This window comes from Macaca nemestrina, chromosome X (genome assembly GCF_043159975.1).
Source record: "Macaca nemestrina isolate mMacNem1 chromosome X, mMacNem.hap1, whole genome shotgun sequence".
In the NCBI taxonomy this organism is placed as follows: domain Eukaryota; kingdom Metazoa; phylum Chordata; class Mammalia; order Primates; family Cercopithecidae; genus Macaca; species Macaca nemestrina.
Genome location: NC_092145.1, coordinates 60,827,138 through 60,852,933, shown reverse-complemented (window position 1 = coordinate 60,852,933; position 25,796 = coordinate 60,827,138). Strand labels below are relative to the sequence as shown.

Genomic DNA, 25,796 nt, shown 5'->3' with positions numbered 1-25,796 from the left:
CTATCGTAAACACTGCTGCAACAAACATAGGAGGGTAGATATCTCTTTGATATACTGATTTCTTTTATTTTTCTTTTAGGTATAGACACAGCAATGGGGTTGCTGGATCATATGGTACCTCTATTTTTGTTTCCTTTTGAGAAATCTGTAAACTGTTCTCCATAGTAGTTGTACCAATGAACATTTCCACTGACATTGTATGAGGGTTCCCTATTCTCCACATCCTTGTCAGCATTTGTTATTGCCTGACTTTTGCATAAAAGTCATTTTAACTGGGGTGAAGTAATATTGAAGTTTTGATTTACATTTCTCTGATGATCAGTGATGATAAAAACACTTCATATGCCTCTTTGCCATTTGTGTGTTTTATTTTGAGAAATGCCTATTCAAATCATTTGCCCATTTAAAAAATTGGATTATTAGACTTTTTACTATAGAATTGTTTGAGCTCCTTATATATTCTGGTTATTAATTCCTTGTCAGTTAAGTAGTTTGCAAATATTTTCTCCCATTTTGTGGGTTGTCTCTTAGCTTTATTGATAATTTTCTTCCCTGTGCAGAAGCTTTTTAACTTGATTTAATCAAATTTGTTCATTTTTGCTATGATCGCCTGTGCTTGTGGAGTATTACTCATGTAATTTTCACCCAGGCCAATGTTCTGGAGGGCTTTCCCAGTGTTTTCCTGTACGAGTTTTATAGTTTGAGGTCTTAGATTTAAGTCTTTAATTCTTTTTAGTTTGACTTCTGTATAAGGCAAGTGATATGATTTACATTTGTGTTCCTGCCCAAATCACATGTCGATTTGTAATTCCCAGTGTTGGAGGAGGGACCTGGTGGGAGGTGATTGGACCATGAGGGCAAATTGATTTTCCCCTCGCAGTTCTTGGGATAGTAAGTGAGTTCTCATGAAATATGGTTGTTTATAAAGGTGTATAGCACCTCTCCCTTCACTCTCTCTCCTCTGGCCATGTAAGACATGTGTGCTTCCCTTTGCCTTCCGCCATAATTTTAAGTTTCCTCAGGCCTCCCCAGCTATGCTTTCTGTACAGCTTGCGGAACTGTGAGTCAATTAAACCTCTTTTCTCTATAAATTGCCCAGACTCAAGTAGTTCTTTATAGAAGTCTGAGAATGGACTAATACAGTGAGAGATGGGGATCAAGTTTCATTCCTCTGCATTTGGATGTTTAGTTTTACCAACATCATTTATTGAAGAGACTGTCTTTTCCCCAACATATTTTCTTGACACCTTTTTCAAAAATGAGTTCACTGTACGGATGTGGATTTGTTTCTGGGTTATCTGTTTTGTTTCATTGGTCTATAAGTTTGTTTTTAGGCCAGTACCATTGTGTTTTGGTTACTACAGCTCTGTAGTATAATTTGTTTTTTTTTTGTTGTTGTTTGTTTGTTTGTTTTTTGTTTGTTTGTTTGTTTTTGAGATGGAGTCTTGCTCTCACCCAGGCTGGAGTGCAGTGGCGTGATCTCGGCTCATTGCAAGCTCTGCCTCCTGGGTTCACGCCATTCTCCTGCCTCAGCCTCCCGAGTAGCTGGGACCACAGGCACCGCCACCACGCCCGGCTGATTTTTTGTATTTTTAGTAGAGATGGGGTTTCACCGTGTTAGCCAGGATGGTCTTGATCTCCTGACCTCCTGATCCGCCCACCTCAGCCTCCCAAAGTGCTGGGATTACAGGTGTGAGCCACCGTGCCCGGACCATGTAGCATGATTTGAAAGTCAGGCAATGTGTGTGATTCCTCCAGTTTTTCTCTTTCTGCTCAGGGTACCATTGGCTATTCTCAGTCTTTGTGATTCCACATAAATTTTAGGATGGTTATTCTTATTTCTGTGAAGAATGTCATTGGTTTTATTATAGTAATTGCATTGAATCTGTAGATTGCTTTGTGCAGTATGAATGCTTTAACAATATTGATTTGTCCAATCCATGAATATGGAATGTCTTTGCATTTTTTTGTATTCACTTTATTTTCTTTCATCAGTGTTTTATAATTTTTATTGTAGAAATCTTTCAATTTTTTGGTTAATTACTAGGCATTTAATTTTATTTGTGGCTATTTTATTTATTTATTTATTTATTTATTTATTTATTTATTTTGAGATGGAGTTTCACTCTTGTTGCCCAGGCTGGAGTGCAATGGCACCATGTCGGCTCACCGCAACCTCCACCTCCTGGGTTCAAGTGATTCTCCTGCCTCAGTCTCCTGAGTAGCTGAGATTACAGGCATGCGCCACCATGCCCGGCTAATTTTATATTTTTAGTAGACACGGGGTTTCTCCACGTTGGTCAGGCTGGTCTCAAACTCCCCACCTCCGGTGATTCACCCACCTCGGTCTCCCAACGTGCTGGGATTACAGGCATGAGCCAGCGTGCCCGGCCATTTGTGGCTATTTTAAATGGAATTTTTTAAAATTTCTTTTTCAGATTGTTCATTGTTTACGTATAAAAATGCTAATGATTTTTGTATGTTGATTTTGTATCCTGCAACTTTCCTGAGTTTATCAGTTATTACAGTTTTTATGTAGTCTTTACTTTTTTTCAAAAAACAAAGATCATAACATCTGCAAACAAAAATAATTTGACTTATTATTTTCTCATTTCCATGCCTTTTGTTTATTTTTCTTGTCTGACTGTTGTAGCTAAGACTTCCAGTACTACGTTGAAAAACAGCTTTGAAGGTAGGCATCCTTGTCACATTCCAGATCTTAGGCGAGAGTCTTTTAGTTTTTCCAGATTGAGTATGATACCTAACTGTGGATTTGTGGTATATGGCTTTTATTATATTAAGGTCTGTTCCTTCCATATGTAGTTTTTTGAGAGTTTTTATCTAATGTTCAATTTTATTAAACATTTTCTCAGCATCAGTTGAAATGATCATATGATTTTTAGTCTTCATTCTGTTGATATGATGTATCATACTGATTGATTTGTGTATGTTGACCTTCCTTGCATCCAAGGGATAAATCCTACTTGGTAATGATGAACAATCTTTCTAATATATTGTATTAGTTAGGGTTCTCTAGAGGGACAGAACTAATAGAATATATGTATATATGAAAGTGATTTTATTAAGGATATTGACTTGCATGATCAAAAGGTGAAGTCCCACAATAGGCCGTCTGCAATTTGAGAAACAAGGAAACCAGTAGTGGCTCAGTTGAGTCCCCAAACCTCAAAAGTAGGAGAGCTGACGGTGCAGTCTTCGGTGTGTGGCCAAAGGCCTGAGAGCTCCTGAAAAATACCTGGTGTAACTCCAAGAATCCAAAAGCAGAAGAAAGTAGAGTCTGATGTTCCAGGGCAGGAAGCATCCAGCACCAGGATGGGAGAAAGATGAAAGCCAGACTCAGAGTCTGCTCATTCCACTTTCTTCTGCCTGCTTTATTCCAGCTGCCCTTGCTGCTGATTAGATGGTGCCCACCCAGTTTGAGGGTGGTCTGCCTCTCCCAGTCCACTGACTCAAATGTTAATCTCCTTTGGCAACACCCTCACAGACACACCCATTAACAATATTTCGAATTCTTCATTCCAATCCAGTTGACACTTAATAGTAGTCATCACATGTATTATTAAGTTCAGTTTGCTAATATTTTCTTGAGGATTTTTGCTTCAATTTTCATCAGATATATTGGCCTGTAGTGTTCTTTTCTGACGTGTCTTTGTCTGGTTTTGGATTTGGGTAATACTGGCCTCATAGAATAAGTTTGGAAATATTTCATCTATTTTTTGGAACAGTTTGAGTAATATTAGTACTAGTTTTTCAAATATGTGACAGAACTCAGCTGTGAAGTCATCAGGCCCTGGGCTTTTCTTTACTAAGAGACTTAATTACAGTGTCAACATTATTCCTTGTTATTGGTCTATTCGGGTTTTGGATTTCTTCCTAGTTCAACCTTGGTAGGTTGCATGTCTCTAAGAATTCATGAATTTCTTCTAGATTTTCCAATTTATTGGCATATAGTTGCTCATAGTAGCCACTAATGACCCTTTGAATTTCTGCAATATCAGTTGTAATGTCTTCTTTTTTATCTATGATTTTATTTATTTGAAATTTCTCCTCCGCCTTTTATTTAGTCTGGCTAAAGGTTTGTCAATTTTGTTTATCTTCAAAGAACCAACTTTCTGTTTCCTTCACCTTTTTTATTGCTTTCTCCATTTTAAATTTATTTATTTTTGCTCTGATCTTTATTTTTTTTCTTCTTCTTCTAAATTTGGGTTCAGATTGCTCTAAATTTTCTAGTTCCTTAACATGCATAATTAGGTTATTTATCTGAAGTTTTTTCTCTCTTATTTGATGTAAGCACTTATGACGATAAAATTTCCTTTTAGTACTGCTTTGGCTGTATCCCATAGGTTTTGGTGTGTTGTGTTTTTATTATCACTTGTTTCAAGAAATTTTTCAAGTTTCTTCTTAATTTCATGATTGACTCACTGGTCATTTAGGAGCATATTGCTTAATTTCCACATGCTCACATAGTTTTAAAAATTCCTCTTATTTATTTGTAGTTTTATTCCATTGTGGAGAGAAAATATGCTCAATAATAGTCCAAATGCTTTGAATGTTTTACAACTTGTTTTGGTATCTAACATATGGTCTATTCTTGAGAATGATCCATGTGCTAAAGAGAAAAATGTATATTCAGCAGCTGTTAAATGAAATGTCTTGTAAATATATACTAGGTCCATTTGTTCTTTAGTGCAGATTAAGTCTGATGTTTCTTTGTTGATTGTTTGTCTGGAAGATCTGTCCAGCGCTAAAAGTGTGATTTTAAAATCTCTAGCTGTTATTTTATTGAGGTCCATCTTTCTCTTTAGGTCTAACATTTGCTTTATATATCTGAGTCTTCCAGTGTTTGGTGTATATACATTAAAACTGTTTTATCCTTTTGCTGAATTGACATATTTATCATTATGTAATGACTTCTTTTGGTCTCTTATTACAATTTTTGTCTTGAAGTCTATTTTGTGTGATGTAAGTAGCTACTCCTATTTTCTGGTTCACATTGGCGTGAAATATTCTTTGCATCCCTTTCTTTTCAGTCTATGTGTGTCTGTATGCAAACTGTTTTTCTTGTAGGCAACAGATAATTAGGTTTTGTTCTTTCATTCATTCAACCTATGTCTTCTTATTGAAAAGTGTGATTTATAGTCAATGTTATAATTGATAAGTAGGGACTTACTCGTATCACGTTGTTATTTGTTTTCTCATTGTTTTATTATCTGTCTTTCTTCTTTTCTTCCTTCTTGTTTTCTTTGTAGTGAAGATGATTTTTTCTGGTGGTATGCTTTAATTACTTTGTTTTTTAGTTTTTTATGCATTTTTTATTGTGTGTTTTTCAATTTGAGGTTACCATGAGGTGAACAAATACTTTCATATAACCCATTATTTAAAACTGATGATTACACTTATTGCAGAAACAAATATACAAAAAAAAAAACCTAAATTAAAATTCTCCAATTTATTTTTTGCCACTATTTAACTCTTTGTTGTTTCTTGTTATAACCTATTCTATTGTCTATTATTTAAAAAGTTGTTGTAGTTATTATTTTTGATTGGCTCATCATTTCATCTTTCTACTAAGAGATGTTTACACACCACAATTACAGTGTTATACTATAATGTGTGTTTCTCTCTGTGCTTATTATTACCAGTGACTTTTGTGCCTTCAGATAATTTCTTATAATTCATTCTCATCCTTTTATTACAGATTTAAGATTTCCTTTTAGTATTTCTCATAGGTCAGGGCTGGAGTTGGTGAGATCTCTCAGCTTTTATTTTCCTGGAACTGCCTTTATTTCTCTTTCATGCTTAAAAGATATTTTTACTGGATAAACTAGTCTAGGGTAAAGAGTTTTGTTGTTGTTGTTGTTCTTATTATTTTGTGTATTTTTTTAAGTTCAGGGGTACATGTACAGGTTTGTTACATAGGTAAACTTGTGTCATGGGAATTCATTGTACAGATCATTTTATCACCCAGGTATTAAGCCTAGTACCCATTGATTATTTTTTCTGATCCTCTCCCTCCTCCCACTCTCCACCATCCAATAGGCCCTAGTGTGTATTGTTCCTCTTTATGTGTCCGTGTGTTCTCACCATTTGGCTCCCACTTATAAATGAGACCATGTGGTATTTGATTTTTTGTTCCTGTATTAGTTGCTAAGGATAATGGCCTCCAGTTCCATCCATATCCCTGCGAAAAACATGATCTTGCTCTTTTCTTATGGCTATGTGGTATTCCATGGTGTATATGCACCACATATCCTTTATTTAGTCTATCATCGATGGGCATTTAGGTTGTTTCCATGTCTTTGCTATTGTGAATAGCGCTGCAATGAACATGTGTGTGCACATGTCTCTATAATAGAACGATGTATATTTCTCTGGGTACATACCCAGTCATATAAATACTTGGTTGAATGGTATTTCTACTTTCAGGTCTTTAAGGAATTGCCATGCTGTCTTCCACAATGGTAAAATTTTACACTACCACTAACAGTGTATAAGCATTCCTTTTTCTCCACAACCTCGCCAGTGTCTGTTATTTTTTGACTTAATAATAGCCATTCTGACTGGCATGAGATAGTGTCTCATTGTGGTTTTGATTTGTATTTCTCTAATGATCAGTGCTGTTGAGCTTTTTTCATATACTTGCTGACTGCATGTATGTCTTCTTTTGAAGTGCCTGTTCATGTCCTTTACCCACTTTTTGTTTGTTTGTTTTTTGTTTTGTTTGGTTTTGTTTTTGTAAATTGGTTAAGTTCATTATGGATGCTGGACACTAGACCTTTGTTGAATGCATACATTGCAAAAGTTTCTCTCATTTTGTAGTTTGTCTGTTTACTCTGTTAGGAGTTTCTTTTGCTGTGCAGAAGATTTTTAGCTCAATTAAATCACATATATCAATTTTTGCTTTTGTTACAATTGTTTTTAGCATCTTTATTATAAAACCTATTCTTGTGTCTATATCCTGAATTGTATTGCCTAGGTAGTCTTCCAGAGTTTTTATAGTTTGGGGTTTTACACTTAAGTCTTTAATCAATCTTGAGTTAATTTTTATATATAGTGTAAGGAAGGGGGCTAATTTTAATCTTCTGCATATGGCTAGCCAGTTTTCTCAGCACCCTACTGAAAAGGAAATCCTTTCCCCATTGCTTATTTTCATTAGGTTTGTCAAAGATGAGATAGTGATTGGTGTGCAGCCTTATTTCTGGATTCTCTATTATGTTCCATTGGTCTATGTGTTTGTTTTTGTAACACTACCAATTCGATTTTGGTTACTGTAGTTCCGTAGTATAGTTTGAAGTTGGGTAGTGTGATTCTTCCAGATGTGTTCTTTTTAATTAGGATTACTTTGGCTATTCTGGCTCTTTTTTTATTCCACATGAATTTTAAAATTATCTTTTTCTAGTACTGTGAAGAAAGTCAATTGTGGTTTAACAGGCATAGCATCGGATCTATAAATTGCTTTGGACATTTTAATGATATTGATTCTTCCTATTCATGAGCATGAAACGTTTTCTATTTGTTTATGTCTTCTCTGATACCCTTGAGCAGTGGTTTGTAGTTCTTGTAGCAATCTTTCACCTCTCCAGTTGATTTTTGTATCAACTTTGATTTTGTATCCTGAGACTTTGCTGGTGTTGTTGATCAGCTTAAGAGGCTTTTGGGCTGACAGTATGGGGTTTTCCAGGTATAGGATTATATCATCTTCACACAGGGATACTTTGAATTTCTCTCTTCCTATTTGGATGTACTTTAGTTCGTTCTCTTGCCTGATTGCATTGGCCAGAACTTCTAGTACTATGTTGAATAAGAGTGGTGAGAGAAGACATCCTTGTCTTGCACTGGTTTTCAATGGGAATGCTTTTAGCCTTTGCCCATTCAGTATGATGTTTACTGTAGGTTTGTCATTGATGGGTCTTATTATTTTTAGGTATGTTTCTTCAACACCTAGTTTTTCACATAAATGCATGTTGAATTTTCTTGAAAATCTTTTCTGCATCTATTGAGATAATCATCCTTTTATTTGTCCTGAGTTTGTTTTATGTGATGAATCGCATTTATTGATTTGCATATGGTGAAATTACCTTGCATCCCAGAAATAAAGCCTACTTTATCTTGGTGGATACATTTTCTGTTGTGCTTCTGGATTTGGTTTACCAGTATTTTGTTGAGAATTTTGGCATCGATGTTCATCATAAGTATGAAGCTAAAGTTTCCTGTTTGTTTTTCATTGTTTTTTTGGTTGTTGTTGTTGCTGTTGTTTTTTTATCTCTTCCAGGTTTTGGTACCAGGATGACACTGGCCTCGTAGAATGAGTTAGGAAAGAGTCTCTCCTTCTCAATTTTTGGAATAGTTTCAGCAGAAATGGTACCAGCTGTTCTTTGTACCTCTGATAGACTTCAACTGTGAATCTGTCTGGTCCTTGGCTTTTTTTCTTTGGTAAGCCATTTATTACTGCCTCAATTTTAGAGTTTGTTATTGGTCTGTTTAAGGATTCAATTTCTTTCTGGTTCAGTCTTAGGAGGGTTTGTGTGTCCAGAAATTTACCCATTTCTCCTAGATTTTCTAGTTTAGGTGCATAGAGTTGTTCATAATATTCTCTGATGGTTGTTTGTATTTCTATAATGTCAGTGGTAATATTCCTCTTGTTGATTCTGATTGTATTTATTTGAATCTACTATTTTTTTTCATTAGTCTAACTAGTGATTTATCTATTGTATTAATTTTTCTCAAAAACCAGCTCCTGGATTCACTGATCTTTTAAAGGACTTTTAGTGTCTATTTCCTTCAGTTAAGCTTTTATTTTGGCTATTTATTGTCTTTTGCTAGCTTTGGAATGTGTTTGGTCTTAGTTCTTTAGTTATTTTTGTTGTGATGTTAGGTTGTTAATTTGAAATCTTTCACATTTTTTAATGTGGGGATTTAGTGCTATAAATTTCTCTGTTAACACTTCTTTAGCAGTGTCCCAAAGATTCTGCTATGTTGTATCTTTGTCCTCATTAGTGTCAAAGAATTTCTTGATTTCTTTTTAAATTTCATTATTTTTCCAAAAGTCACTCAGGAGCATGTTATTTAATTTCCGTGGTTTTGAGTGAATTTCTTAGTCTTTATTTATTTATTTTATTTTATTTTATTTTGTTTTGAGACAGAGTCTTGCCCTGTTGCGCAGGCTGGAGTGCAGTGGCGCGATCTCCGCTCACTGCAAGCTCCGCGCCTTCCCTCCCTTCCCCCACGCCCCGGTTCATGCCATTCTCCTGCCTCTAATTTTGTTACCCTCTGGTCTGTGAAACTGTTGGATATGATTTCAGTTCCACTGCATTTGTAGAGGAGTGTTTTACTTCTCATTATGTCGTTGATTTTAGAGTAAGTGCCATGTAGCAATGAGAAGAATATGTATCTTGCTGTTTTTGAATGGAGAGTTCTATAGATATCAGATTCATTTGAGTTAGTGCTGAGTTCAGATCCTGATTATTTTTGTTAATTTTCTATCTCAATAATTCATCTAATACAGTCAGTGGCATGTTAAAATCCCCTACTATTATTGTGTGGGAGCTTAAGTCTCTTTGAAGGTCTCTAACTTGCTTTATGAATCTGGTTTCTCCTGTGTTGGGTGCATATACATTTAGGATTGTTAGATCGTCTTGTTGAATTGAATGCTTTACCATTATTCAATATTCTTTTTGTCTTTTTAGATCTTTCTTGGTTTAAAGTCTATTTTGTCAGAAAGTAGAATCGCAACTCCTGCTTTTATCTGTTTTTCATTTGCTTTGTAGGTATTTCTTTGTCCTTTTATTTGAGCCTGTGTATGTCATTGCATGTGAGATGAGTCTCTTAAAGATAGCACAGCAATTGTTCTTGGTTTTTTATCCATCTTGGCATCTGGTGTCTTTTAATTGAGGCATTTAGTCCATTTACATTCAAAGTTATTGATACGTGTGAATTTTATTCTGTCATCATGGTGTTAGTTATTTTGAAAACTTTATGTGGTTGCTTTATATTGTTAATAATCTGTGCACTTCAGTGTGTTTTTGTAGTGGCTGGTAACAGTTATTTTTCCCCCTATTTATTGCTTCCTTCAGAAGCCCTTATAAGGCAGGTCTGGTGGTAACAAATTTACTCAACATTTGTTTGTCTGAAAAGAATAATTTTTCTCTTTTACTTATGAAGCTTAGCTTGACCAGATATAAAATTCTGGGTTGGATTTTTTTGTTGTTGTTTAAGAATGTTTAATATTGGCCCCCAATCTATTCTGGTTTGTAGAGTTTCTGCTGAGAAGTCTGCTGTTAGACTGGTGGGCTTTCCTTTTGTAGTGGCCTCGCCTTTCTCTCTCCTGCTTTTAGCAGTTTTTTCTTTCATTTCGGCCTTGGAGTACCTGATAATTATGCGTCTTGAAGATGATCTCGTGGAGTATCTTACTGGGGTTCTCTGCAATTTCTGAATTTTAATGTTGGCCTCTATAGCTAGCTTGGGGAAGTTCTCAAGGATGATATCCTGAAATATGTTTTCAAAGTTGGTTTCATTCTCCCTTCTTTCCAAGTTGGTTTCATATTATGACTTTGAATAATCTTTCTACCTCTATCTCTTTCTCTACCTTCTCTTTAAGGCCAATAACCCTTACCTTTGCATTTTGAGGCTATTTTGTACACCTTGGAAGCATGTTTCCATGCTTTTTTTCCGTTTTTAAAATTTCCTGACTGTATATTTTCAAATACCCTGTCCTCAAACTCACTAATTGTTTTTTCTGCTTTATTAATTCTGCTTCTAAGAGGTTCTGATGCATTTTTCAGTATGACAGTTGCAGTTTTTAAGTTAAAAAAAAATCTGCTTGGTTTTTAGAAGTTATTTTAGTCTCTTAGTTAAAGTTATCTGATAGAATTAGGAATTCCTTCTCTATTCGTTTTGTTTGAATTTCCTCAACATAGTTTTCTTTTGTTTTCTGTCTGAAGGGTCACACATCTCTCTGCAGGACTAATCCTTTGTGCCTTATGCAGTTCATTTGGTGAGGCCATATTTCCTGGATGATGTTGACGCCTGTAGGTGTTCATCAATGTATAGGAATCGAAGAGTTAGGTATTTATTGTAGTCTTTATAGTCTTTTTAATCTGGGCTTCTTTATGCCAGTCATTTTTGGGAAGGCTTCCCAAGCATTTGAAGGGACTTGGGCCCCAAGCGCAACAATGCTGTGGTTTCTGCATACGTGTAGAGGAGCTATCTTGATGACTTTGTTTAAGATACAGAAGAACTATCTGCATTACCAGGCAGAGACTCTTGTCCTTTATCATGACTTTCTCCCAAAAACATGGAGTCTCTCACTTTGCTGACCTACCTGAAAATGGAGGTGTGGTGATGCGAGCATGCTTTTGGCCACCACCCTGGGATTTTGCTGAGTCACACCTGAAGCCATCACAACACTGGGCCTTGCCAAAGGATGTTTCCTTCAGGCTGGCAAGTTTCCCGAGGCCTTGGGCGTGTCCAGAGGTGCTGTCTTAGAGTCAAAATCCTTAACAATTTACCTCATATTGTATTCTACTTCATCTAAGCTGGCACACAAATCACAATACAAAGTCCTTCCCACTCTTTCCTCCAATTACCACAGGCACGGGTGCCTCTCCCTGTGGCCACCACAACACTGGCCCTCGGGGGGGTCTGCCAGGCCACCACAGATGTTCACTTAAAGCTAAAGTGCGGTTTTGACACCTTATGGTGCATGCTACCAGTCCTGGGACTCACCCTTCAGGGCAGTGGGTTCCCCTTTGGCCTAGAGCAGGTCAAGAAATGCCATCCTAGAGTCAAGTCCTAGAATTGGACACCCCGGGAGCATTCTTGCTGCTCTGCCCCACTGTGGTTGAGTTGTGGTTGGTTGTGCTTGTGGTTGATTTTTGTGGCTGATTTTTGTTTTTCGTGATGGTGCTTTATTTTGTGTGCAGATGGTTGCTAAAAGTTGGTGTTCCATCGGGGGATGAACGATGAAATCTTCTCTTCCACTATTTTGCTCCAGCCCGTCTAGTTGATTATTTTTAATTTCACAAGTAATTTTAAAGAAATAAATAGGACTACTATAAGCTCACACACAAATCCCTGCTCTACGTTTGTTAGTGTTTCTTACACAGAAGATTAAAACTTGATTTTATTGGTTTTGTTTTGATTTTAATTTTGCAAACAGACAGTACTTCTGTTTATAAGTTCAAAAACCAAATTATGTAAAAGTATGGCCACATAAAGAAGTCTTGCTTTCCCTGTCTTCTTATCCATTCTCCCCACATTATAGCTCAGGTGTTGGCAAAATATTTCTATAAAGGGCAAGAAGTAAATATACTAGACTTTCAGGTCATATGTTCTCTCTTGTGGTTATTCAGTTTTGCTGTTGTAGTGAAAAAGCAGCCATAGACAATACAAAATCAAATGGGTATGGCTGTGTTCCAATAAAACTTTATAAAAACAGGCATTAGAGTCATGAATGTGGAAAAAAGAAAAAAGAAAACAAGCAATAGGCCTGCTGGCCATAGTTTTCTATCTTTGATGTTGGTAATAGATTTTATTAGTTTATGTCTTATTTCAGGCTGATGTAGTAAATTACTATAGACTGGGTGGCTTAAACAACAAATATTTATTTCTCATAGTTCTGGAGGCTGAAAGTTCAAGATCAGAGTGCCAGCATAACTGGGTTCTGATGAGGGGTCTCTTCCAGGTGGTGGGCAGCTGACTTTTCTTTCTACTATATCCTCCCATGAGGAAAAGAGAGCCAGATAGGTCTCTGGTTCTCTGGTCTCATATAAAGATACTAATCCCACTTATGAGGACTCTACCCTCATGATCTAATTATCCCCACCAAAGGCCCCATTTGCAGTTACCCTCTAGGATTAGATCTCAACATACGATTTTTTGGAAGTCACGAACATTCAGTACATAACGGTTTATTTATATGCAAATACAAGAATATGACTATACATTCTCATGCCACATTTCTTATTCAAAAGTTAAGATGTACCACTGCTCTATACCCTTAAACAGTATATATTATATTGTATATTTTGTATACCTTTCTATACAATACATAGAGAGGATTCTCTTTTTTTTTTTTTTCAGTCTGTATTCTATTCCATTGTATGAATACAAAACAGTTGATTTAACCAATCTTCTGTTGATAGATTTTTAAAGTTTTCTAACACTTTACAATTAAAAACAACACCTGGTGAAAACCTTGGAAATACATTATTCATGTGTGTGTAGGTGTATCTGATGGACAGAATTCTGAACTTGAGATTGCTGAATCAATGGGTAAACACATTTGCAATTTTGGAAGCTATTGCTAGATTAACTTTTATAGAGTTTTACCATTTTCACTTTCAGTACAATATATGAAAGTACCTGTTTCTAATTTATAGAATATATCCAAGAATCAATGTGTCATATTTCTGCAGAGGCCATGGTAATCTTCTCTAAATTATTCCAATTATAGTATATATGCTGCTGAAGTGAGCACCATGAGGTAATTTTTAATTTAATAATGGATGAATGCTTTTGAGTGGCATGCAGTCAAAGACAGCACATACTGTAAGACTCCTTCTTTCCGTTAAACCTGGAGCAGAAACAGAGAAATGGTTTTGCTGGAGAGCTGTAGCCTTTTTTTTTCCCCCCCCCAGAGTGTTAATTGAAGGGAAGCCACTTCACCTTAAGCTCCAGCAACACATGTATCTGTGCACTATCTAATAGGGACAGAAGTGGTCAGAGAGTTGGAAAAATTTCATGAAGGTCTAACATTTGAGCAATTGCACACAAAGATAGAGTTCTCTGCTGATTGTATATCAGCCTCAACATAAGAAAGTGGCTTGTCCACTCTGAACCAACATGGACTGTGGTAAAATTCAGCAAAGGACAAGCAATGATGCAATTGATAAAAGAGAAATTTGGGAAGCTATTTGATAAAAGACAAAAATTTGATGGAACAATAATAATAATAATAAAGACAATGTTTTTTATTTTTATTTTTATTTTACTATACTCTAAGTTCTAGGGTACATGTGCACAACGTGCAGGTTTGTTACATATGTATACTTGTGCCACGTTGGTGTGCTGCACCCATCAACTCGTCATTTACATCAGGTGTAACTCCCAATGCCATCCCTCCCCACTCCCCCCTCCCCATAATAGGTCCTGGTGTATGATGTTCCCCTTCCAGAGTCCAAGTGATCTCATTGTTCAATTCCCACCTATGAGTGAGAACATGCGGTGTTTGGTTTTCTGTTCTTGGCGATAGTTTGCTGAGAATGATGGTTTCCAGCTGCATCCATGTCCCTACAAAGGACATGAACTCATCCTTTTTTATGGCTGCATAGTATTCCATGGTGTATATGTGCCACATTTTCTTAATCCAGTCTGTCACTGATGGACATTTGGGTTGATTCGAAGTCTTTGCTATTGTGAATAGTGCTGCAATAAACATACATGTGCATGTGTCTTTATAGCAGCATGATTTATAATCCTTTGGGTATATACCCAGTAAAGGGATGGCTGGGTCATATGGTACTTCTAGTTCTAGATACTTGAGGAATCGCCATACTGTTTTCCACAATGGTTGAACTACTTTACAATCCCACCAACAGTGTAAAAGTGTTCCTATTTCTCCACATCCTCTCCAGCACCTCTCCAGGAGTTGTTTCCTGACTTTTTAATGATTGCCATTCTAACTAGTATGAGATGGTATCTCACTGTGGTTTTGATTTGCATTTCACTGATGGCCAGTGATGATGAGCATTTTTTCATGTGTCTGTTGGCTGCATAAATGTTTTCTTTTGAGAAATGTATGTTCTTATCCTTTGCCTACTTTTTGATGGAGTTGTTTGGTTTTTTTCTTGTCAATTTGTTTGAGTTCTCTGTAGGTTCTGGGTATTAGCGCTTTGTCAGATTGGTAGATTGCAAAAACTTTCTCCCATTCTGTAGGTTGCCTGTTCACTCTGATGGTAATTTCTTTTGCTGTGCAGAAACTCTTTAGTTTAATTAGATCCCATTTGTCAATTTTCACTTTTGTTGCCATTGTTTTTGGTGTTTTAGACATGAAGTCCTTGCCCATGCCAATGTCCTGAATGGTATTGCCTAGGTTTTCTTCTAGGGTTTTTACAGTTTTAGGTCTAACATTTAAGTCTCTAATCCATCTTGAATTAATTTTTGTATAAGGAATAAGGAAGGGATCCAGTTTCAGCTTTCTACTTATGGCTAGCCAGTTTTCCCAGCACCATTTATTAAATAGGGAATCTTTTCCCCATTTCTTGTTTTTGTCAGATTTGTCAATGATCAGATGGTTGTAGATATGTGGTCTTATTTCTGAGGGCTCTGTTCTGTTCCATTGGTCTATATCTCTGTTTTGGTACCAGTACCATGCTGTTTTGGTTACTGTAACCTTGTAGTATAGTTTGAAGTCAGGTAGCGTGATGCCTCCAGGTTTGTTCTTTTGACTTAGGATTTTCTTGGCAATGCGGGCTCTCTTTTGGTTTCATGTGAACTTTAAAGTAGTTTTTTCCAATTCTGTGAAGAAAGTCATTGGTAGCTTAACAAGGATGGCACTGAATCTATAAATTACCTTGGGCAGTATGGGCATTTTCACGATACTGATTCTTCCTATCCATGAGCATGGAATGTTCTTCCATTTGTTTGTGTCCTCTTTTATTTCATTGAGCAGTGGTTTGTAGTTCTCCTTGAAGAGGTCCTTCACATCCCTTGTAAGTTGGATTCTTAGGTGTTTTGTTCTCTTTGAAGCAATTGTGAATGGGAGTTAACTCATGATTTGACTCTCTGTTTGTCTGTTATTGGTGTATAAGAATGCTTGTGATTTTTGTACATTGATTTTGTATTCTGAGACTTTGCTGAAGTTGCTTATCAGCTTAAGGAGATTTCGGGCTGAGACAATGGGATTTTCTAAATATACAATCATGTCATCTGCAAACAGGGACAATTTGACTTCCTCTTTTCCTAATTGAATACCCTTTATTTCTTTCTCTTGCCTGATTGCCCTGGCCAGAACTTCCAACACTATGTTGAATAGGAATGGTGAGAGAGGGCATCCCTGTCTTGTGCCAGTTTTCAAGGGGAATGCTTCCAGTTTTTGCCCATTCAATATGATATTGGCTGTGGGTTTGTCATAAATAGCTCTTATTATTTTGAGATACGTCCCATCAATACTGAATTTACTGAGAGTTTTTATAGCATGAAGGGCTGTTAAATTTTGTCAAAGGCCTTTTTTGCATCTATTGAGATGATCATGTGGTTTTTGTCTTTGATTCTGTTTATATGCTGGATTACATTTATTGATTTTTGTGTGTTGAACCAGCCTTGCATCCCAGGGATGAAACCCACTTGATCATGGTGGATAAGCTTTTTGATGTGCTGCTGGATTTGGTTTGCCAGTATTTTATTGAGGATTTTTGCATTGATGTCCATCAGGGATATTGGTCTAAAATTCTCTTTTTTTTTGTTGTGTCTCTGCCAAGCTTTGGTATCAGGATGATGTTGGCCTCATAAACTGAGTTAGGGGAGGATTCTCTCTTTTTCTATTGATTGGAATAATTTCAGAAGGAATTGTACCAGCTCCTCCTTGTACCTCTCATAGAATTTGTCTGTGAATCTGTCTGGTCCTGGACTTTTTTTGGTTGGTAGGCTATTAATTGTTGCCCAATTTCAGAGTCTGTTATTGGTCTATTCAGGGATTCAGCTTCTTCCTGGTTTAGTCTTGGGAGAGTGTATGTGTCCAGGAATTTATTAATTTCTTCTAGGTTTTCTAGTTTATTTGCATAGAGGTGTTTATAGTATTCTCTGATGGTAGTTTGTAAGTTTGTATTTCTGTGGGTTTGGTGGTGATATCCCCTTTATCATTTTTATTGCATCTATTTGTTTCTTCTCTCTTTTTTTCTTCATTAGTCTTGTTAGCAGTCTATTGATTTTGTTGATCTTTTCAAAAAACCAGCTCCTGGATTCATTGACTTTTTGAAGGGTTTTTTTGTGTCTCTATCTCCTTCAGTTCTGTTCTTATCTTAGTTACTTCTTGCTGTCTGCTAGCTTTTGAATGTGTTTGCTCTTGTTTCTCTTGTTCTTTTAATTGTGATGTTAGGGTATCAATTTTAGATCTTTCCTGTTTTCTCTTGTGGGCATTTAGTGCTATAAATTTTCCTCTACACACTGCTTTAAATGTGTTCCAGAGATTCTGGTATACTGTATCTTTGTTCTCATTGGTTTCAAAGAACATCTTTATTTCTACCTTCATTTCATTGTGTACCCAGTAGTCATTCAGGAGCAGGTTGTTTCCATGTAGTTGAATGGTTTTGATTGAGTTTCTTAGTCCTGAGTTCTAGTTTGATTGCAGTGTGTTCTGAGAGAAAGTTTGTTATAATTTCTGTTCTTTTACATTTGCTGAGGAGTGCTTTACTTCCAACCATGTGGTCAATTTTGGAATAAGTGCAATGTCATGTTGAGAAGGATGTATATTCTGTTGATTTGTGGTGGAGAGTTCTGTAGATGTCTGTTAGGTCCACTTGGTGCAGAGTTGAGTTCAATTCCTGGATATCCTTGTTAACTTTCTGTCTTGTTAATCTGTCTAATGTTGACAGTGCAGTGTTAAAGTCTCCCATTATTATTGTGTGGGAGTCTAAGTCTCTTTGTAAGTCTCTAAGGACTTGCTTTATGAATCTGGGTGCTCCTGTATTGGGTGCATATATATTTAGGATAGTTAGCTCTTCTTGTTGAAGTGATCCCTTTACCATTATGTAATGGCCTTCTTTGTCTCTTTTGATTTTTGTTGGTTTAAAGTCTGTTTTATCAGAGACCAGGATTGCAACCCCTGCCTTTTTTTGTTTTCCATTTGCTTGGTACATCTTCCTCCATCCCTTTATTTTGAGCCTATGTGTGTCTCTGCATGTGAGGTGGGTCTCCTGAATACAGCAAACTGATGGGTCTTGACTCTTTATTCAATTTGCCAGTCTGTGTCTTTTAATTGGAGCATTTAGTCCATTTACATTTCAGGTTAATATTGTTATGTGTGAACTTGATCCTGTCATTATGATGTCAGCTGGTTATTTTGCTCATTAGTTGATGCAGTTTCTTCCTAGCATCGATGATCTTTACATTTTGACATGTTTTTGCAGTGGCTGGTACCGGTTGTTTCTTTCCATGTTTAGTGCTTCCTTCAGGAGCTCTTGTAGGGCAGGCTTGGTGGTGACAAAATCTCTCAGCTTTTGCTTGTCTGTAAAGGACTTTATTTCTCCTTCATTTATGAAACTTAGTTCGGCTGGATATGAAATTCTGGGTTTAAAATTCTTTTCTTTAAGAATGTTGAATATTGGCCCCCACTCTCTTCTGGCTTGTAGAGTTTCTTAGTTGGAAATGCAGAAATCACTCGTCTTCTGTGTCGCTCACGCTGGGAGCTGGAGGCTGGAGCTGTTCCTATTCGGCCATCTTGGCATCACCTGGCTTTTGATTTCTACCACAGGTAACTTTCCACATAAAATTAATGCATTTTAACTAAGGTTATGACTTAACCATGGACACATAAGGTGTCTCAAAGCAATGGTAAGAAGTTTCTCTCTCTCTCTCTCTCTCTTTTTTTTTTTTCTTTTTCTTTTTTTACAAGATTTAGAATCTCCCCAAGGGTAGTTTAGAGAAAGGCAAATCCAAGGCAACAAATCAGAAGCTATCCATGGGGGAAAACAAACCCTTCATAAATGACAAAGTTACACAAATAACAAACCAGAAAGGAATTATTCCACAAGCCAAGAATTAAATGTGGGCTACCATTGTAAAAAGACAAAGCCTTAGCAACTGACCTGCATACCATTTAGCAATTTCTCCTGCTTTTCCCAGAAAAAGTCTAGTGCAACCAATTTCAAGCTTGCAAAAGCTCTTTACTGCTCAAAATAATTTTTAGGGTTAACTCTGATATGAACCCCAACTTTTCTGTCCCCTGGGTGGTAGAAACCAATAAAAAGTATTCTCGCATGGTCACAAGGTTAAGCTTTTTAGGACACAAACCAAGACAGATGAATTTAATCCTGTATTGGTTTCAGGGACCCATAGCAAAGGTTGTAACTGACCAGACTGCTGGACTGGCTTGAAAAACAGGCTTATAGGGGTCCTAAACCTAAGTTCTATCCTGTGAAACCCCTCTCTCCATTACAAAACAACACAGAAATACAAATTCTTAGCACAAAGTACACCAGATTTGCTACAGCCTAAGATTAGTATCATACATCCTTTTTTTCTACTAATTAAACCCTTGCAGGGAATACAAATAGTGATGTTTTCCATTTACACAGATGCATGCACATGCGTGCACACACACACACACACAAACACACACACAGATTGAGAGAGAGAGAGAAACCAGAAACTTGGCTTGTAAGAATTTTGTACCTTCTGGCTGGCATACCAGTTTTCTGGGTTCTCTTTCTCTTCAGCTTCCAGAAGAATCAAGCAGATTTTGATGACCCTGTTCACTCTGCCAAAGCTGTGGGGTTCAAACCACTTTACAAAAGAAAATTAACCTTTTCTGTTTTATGGAACCTTAGGCAAAGATTCTCAGTTTTGCAAGATGTTACCTAATGGGCTACATAAGGAACAGAATTAACATTTTCCATCCCAGAAAAATACACATAACAAAACAGACACTAGTCACCTCAATCAGCACCCAATATCAACCTAGCAAGGCAAACAGTTTCTCCTGTTAGTTCATGTTGTATTTGATCCACTCCAGGTTTGGAGGAAAGACCTTCAGATGGTAATTCACATTGGGGTCTCTAGGCAAGGTGAAGAGAAGATAATCACCCTGAGATAGGCCTGTCGAGTTTTCTTTAGGACTCACTGAATGTGACCAGACAAATAAAGAGGGTTCTCTGAATTAGGCCTGCTTGACTTCTATCAGCAATTCTTTCTGAGATCCCCTCCACATTTGCAAACTCACACAAAGATAAGACGGACAGAAGGCCTTCCAAATTAGATTCCTAACCAAGAACTTCAAGAATATCCCTTCCAAACTATCCTATTCTCTATCTGAGAAATCTCCCCAAAATCTTCCTGATTGAAAAATCTCCTGCACCAAAACTCTTCCTATTAGTTAGGGAGAGCCAACCAAGACCCCCGGGACCCAAACCTAGAGAGACACCCCACAGTGGGGCTACAGACAAACTGAGATTTGCAAAGGAGCTGAACTGAGACAGACACCCCATGGTGGAACTGCAAACAAATACCCCACAATGGGGCCACAGACACACCCTACCATGGGACTACAGACAGACATCCTACCATGGGACTATAGAACCAGTCGGGAGAAGGAAGGAGGTGTTGGCAATGCCTAGGATACCCACCAATCCAGACAGCCTGCAATGGGGCTATAGACAGACACCCACTCCACAATGGGGCTACAGACAGACACCCTGTGATAAGGTTACAGTTACAGGACATCTCCCCAGGACTATTTCTCTATTGCAATTAAATCCCTGCACATTGGGACTGCAGCACCCCGTTAGTAGAGAGAGTACCAGAGTCAGCCCCTAGTCCAAGATAACTAGGCAGCCACCTGGGCTGGCCTCTGGATTTATCACTGGAGGGGGTCTAATGAACCATGGACAGGTAGCCACAAGGGCAATCCTGAATGAGATCCCAAATTTGTAACTGACCAACGGGTTCACTTTGGCCCCTGCCCAGACAGAGCTAATTTCTCAAGACAGGGGAATTGCAATAGAGGAAGAGTAATACACAGAGATGGCTGTGCAGGAGAACAGACCTTTACTATGACTCAAATGAAGTCTCCTTGAGCATTTAGGGATCAGAGTTCTTAAGAATAACTTGGTGGGGGGGGGGGACGGGGGAAGCTAGTGAGCCAGGTGTGCTGGTTGATTAGGTAGGAAATGAAATCATAAAGAATAGAAGCTGTCCTCTTGTGCTGAGTTCATTCCTGGGTAGGGGCCACAAGATCAGATAAGCCAGTTAATCAATCTGGGTGGTTCCAGCTGATCCATCAAGTGCAGGGTCTGCAAAATATTTCAAGCAGTGATCTTAGGAGCAGTTTACGGAGGGTCAGAATCTTGTAACCAACAGTTGCATGGCTTCTAAACCATAATTTCCAATCTTGTGGCTAATTGGTTAGTCTTACAAAGGCAGTCTAGTCTCCAGGCAAGAAGGAGGGTTGTTTTGGGAAAGGGTTGTTATCATCTCTCTCTCTCTCTTTTTTTAAGGTAGATTCTCACTCTGTCACCCAGGCTGGAGTGTAGTGGCACAATCTCAACTCACTGCAATCTCCACCACCTGTTTTCAAGCAATTCTCCTGCCTCAGTTTCCTGAGTAGCTGGGATTACAGGCGCACACCACAAAACCCAGATAATTTTTGTATTTTTAGTAGAGACAAGGTTTCACCATGTTGGCCAGGCTGCTCTCCAACTCCTGACCTGCCTCGGCCTACAAAAGTGCTGGGATTACAGGTGTGAGCCACCATGCCTGAGCATGGCCTCATCTTTGTTTTAATGGGTTGTAGGGATGATTACCCTTATCTCGTCTCCTGCTAAGTCATGGAGTTTTGGGGAGTTCCTTTAGACCCCCCAATAAAACTTGTTGTAGATGTCCTGGGAGTTTCTTCAGACCTCCAATAAAATTTATTCAATCCCAGCTCGGCACAGTGGCTCACACGCTTGTATTCTCAGCACTTTGGGGGGCCAAGGCAGGTGGATCACCTGAGGTCAGGAGTTCGAGACCAACCTGATTAACACAGAGAAACCCCGCCTCTACTAAAAATACAAAATTAGCTAGGCGTGGTGGCGCATGCCTTTAATCCCAGGTACTCGGGAGGCTGAGGCAGGATAATTGCTTGAACCCGGGAGGAGGAGATTGCAGTGAGCCGAGATAGCGCCATTGCACTCCAGCCTGGGCAAGAAGAATGAAACTTCACCTCAAACAACAAAAGCAAAACAAAACAAAACAAAACTTATTCAATCCTAAACGGGTCCTGTTAAGAATTCCTTTGTTATCTTCATGGCCCAGGAAATGCCTAGGGAAGACTTTTGGTGGGCTTTTGTTATTCCAGCCTTTGTATAAGGGCACTGGCTCTTTCAGGTTTTTGTTTTTTGTTTTTTTGTTTCTTTTTTATTATACTTTAAGTGCTAGGGTACATGTACATAACGTGCAGGTTTGTTACATATGTATACTTCTGCCATGTTGGTGTGCTGCACCCATCAACTCGTCAGCACCCATCAACTCGTCATTTACATCAGGTATAACTCCCAATGCAATCCCTCCCCCCTCCCCCCTCCCCATGATAGGCCCCAGTGTGTGATGTTCCCCTTTCCGAGTCCAAATGATCTCATTGTTCAGTTCCCACCTATGAGTGAGAACATGTGGTGTTTGGTTTTCTGTTCTTGTGATAGTTTGCTAAGAATGATGGTTTCCAGTTGCATCCATGTCCCTACAAAGGACACAAACTCATCCTTTTTTATGGCTGCATAGTATTCCATGGTGTATATGTGCCACATTTTCTTAATCCAGTCTGTCACTGATGGACATTTGGGTTGATTTTTTTTAAGATGTAGTTTCGCTCTTGTTGCCCAGGCTGGAGTACAGTGGAGCGATCTGGGCTCATCGCAACCTCTACCTCCCAGGTTCAAGTGATTCTCCTGCCTCAGCCTCCCAAGTAACTGGGATTACAGGCATGCGCCACCATGCCTGGCTAATTTTGTATTTTTAATAGAGATGGGGTTTCTCCGTGTTGGTCAGGCTGGTCTCGAACTCTCCACCTCAAGTGATCCGCCCACCTCGGCCTCTCAAACTACTGGGATTACAGGCATGAACCACTGTGCCCAGCCTCAGGCTTTAATATTTAATCTAATCACTCAGTGCTTAAGCAGTTGTCATGGAGTCCTGCCTACTCATTTGTTAGTGGAACCTGGCCTGCCACAATCCCCATTGTCAATTTGTGAATGGTTTTCATTATGCTTGTATATATATTTATCATGAGAACTGTAGGGAGATGGGGTGTCTTAAACTTTCTGGTCACTTCCTGCTGAGAGGGGTCATCATTATGAGGCCCAAAACGCAGCATTGTAGTGGAAGAGATCAATTTGTTCCTGGTAGTACTCTCTGTTTTGGGGGTTTAGAGACAGTGCCCGCTGAAACATAATAGTATGGGCTCAAGGGATGTTTTGAAACAATATGCAACAGCAATACATTCCACAACATAAAATTATGCCCATGCCTACGAGGATGGTCAGGACTGCGAGGATTTTCTACCACCAGGAAAGCCTTCCACTAAACCATGATGCGATCCCGTCATTAAGTGATAACCTAGGCCTGGAGATTGCCCGAATCTGTTGGTGCACATCCTTTAATGCCAGAGTCACTCCCAGAATCTTCAGGTATATACACACAACATTGGGTTTTGACAAGGGTGCAGGATCCCCCCGGGCCGCTGTTAGAATGTCTAGGCTCATTTGATTTTGCAAGATACCTTTCTGCATATGATACATTTTAGCATAAGGGAAATACTTTGGAGACTGTTCTTCAATGTTCAGTGCATGAAATTAGCTAGTGCCTCTGTGTGTCATATGACAGTTTCTAAGCCTATTGAGGGAATAAAGATTGTGGCCAGATGATTGTAACAGTGAAAGACTGACCTGGTCTACCTGTTAAGTGCATGCGTGAGGTTAGCTGGGTTCTGGATGGTTTTTATCCAGCGTCCGTGTGCTCATTGGAGACCTAGAGTCCCAGGGCAGCCATGGTCATAAATTGGTACCACAAAGCCATTGGATTCCCATAGGGGCATACTAATTTAGGCCAGGTCGTTGGGACCAGTGGTGGCAAACAAATCTATTTGTTGTAGCCCCATAATATGTCAACATTGTTCACGTGGAATTCATCCCATGACTTGAGTTACGTTAGACCAATGGTCAAGGGAGTGGTGGCATTGCTTCCAGCATGAAGGGACTAGTTTATTGATGTGAAAGCAGTCAGCCAAACAAATTTATCCTAAATTTGAAGAAAGCCATTTTTATACTGGACACTTTGTGGTATAGTCTAGGTGTACGCCTTCACACTCAGCAAGGGAGTAGCTAAAACTTTTATGTCATCCCTTGTTTTGTTTACGTAGAATGACTTTTTGTGCCCTGGGCCTTCTAAAGTTTTGTTTATGGGCCACTCTGAGACATTTGCCCTGGTTACTCCTGTCATATGCGACCCAGTCCAAAATTTGAGATTTCCCAGAAAAGTTTGCTGGTAAATCCAGTCCTTCCCTTGGATGGGTGACAAACACCAAGGCAATCCTGTGGTTCTACAAAGGAGTTATAGGCTACAGACCCAGCAGGAGCCTTGTTTAGGTTATCTGCATAGTTCTGTGCTCATTGTAAAAAATGATTAGAGGTAAAAGCAGAAGCAATGAGAGGCACAGCAAGAAGGAGCAGTCATTATAAGAGAAAGTCTTATTGTTTTCTGAAGAGAAACTTCAGGTCTTCTAAGGGTTCTATATCCCATCTGCGGGCCTGGAACCCTCCTCTGCCACAGGGTTCTCAGCTGGCAGGAATCTTTTTGCTCACATGTTATGGACCTAAGGCTTGATGCCTGCCAATTTCAGTGCTGTGCTTGTGGTCATTAGCACACCGTAAGGCCACTTTCATTTCTCCCGCAGTAGTTGGGCAGGACTGGCGTCCTTCCATTCCTTCAGTAGCACTTGATTGCCAGGTTGGAAAGGTTGGGGGGCTTCTGCAGAATTCACAGTGTTCCTGTTGGAAGCAAACTTATGCAAAATGTTAAGAGTTTGCCCTAAGTGAGCAACATAATTCTTAATATCTGACTCCCTATCTAGGGGCACTTCAGTACCAGAGACAGATTAGCTGCAAAGGGTCCTCCAAAGACAATTTCATAGGGACTTATTTTAATTCCATTTCTGGGGACTATCCTGACCCAGAGCAGTGCAATAATAAGTACCTGCATCCACTTCAACTGAGTATCTTGATACAGCTTGGCAATTATTGTTTTTAGGATGTGGTTCATTCTCTCAGTTTGTCCAGGAGATTGAGGTCTCCATGCTGAGTGCAGTCTCCATTTTATTCCCAATGCTTTGTTTACTTGCTGAGTTATCTCAGAGGTGAATGAAGGTCAATTATCACTTTGGATTACACCAGAGAGTCCATATTGTAGTATGATTTTTTTTTTTTTCTGTAAAACTTTAACCATATTGGTTGCTTATTGGATGTGACCTGAGTATGCTTCAGAGAAAGTGTCCACTAGAACTAGGAGGTATTTGTATCTCCCAGGGGCTGGTGGCCTTTGTGTAAAATCTATTTGCCAGTTTTCTAGGGGGTGCCTTCCTCGTTTCTGTTGCCTAGGCTGCCTTTGGCTGTGATTATTAGGCTCATTCCTGGCACACAGATGACAATGCTGAATTATATCCTCTAAGTGGGCTTTTAGTCCTTTCCCTTTCAAATAATGTTGTACAAAGGACAGTGAAGTGTCTCACCCAAAATGCGTACTATTTTGAACGCACTTTAACAGTGGGTAGACAGGATGCACTGGTTCCTAGACTGGGCCTGCTCTGCTTACTCTCTACCCTTCCTTGTTTAGTTTGAATCCCTTATCTTCTGTGGCTTTCTTATCTTCAGAAGTGTACTGGGGCTTGGAGGCTGTTAAGTTTATTTGTAGAATTAAGGGCCCCTGGATTTCAATGCTGGCACTAGCTAAATACCTTGTGGTGAGGTCTGCAAAAGCATTGCTCCTTGCCATTTCAGAATTATTGCATTGATGGCCAGGGAAATGCATTACAG

At 38.6% G+C, this 25,796-nt stretch overlaps 1 non-coding gene across 1 annotated transcript; it reads right to left on the bottom strand.

Moving 5' to 3' along the window:
- Positions 1-13,390: 13,390 nt before the first annotated feature.
- Positions 13,391-13,498, bottom strand: LOC112427766 (U6 spliceosomal RNA). Its single transcript, XR_003019493.2, has one exon. It is a non-coding gene; the product is annotated as a U6 spliceosomal RNA (small nuclear RNA).
- Positions 13,499-25,796: the final 12,298 nt, after the last annotated feature.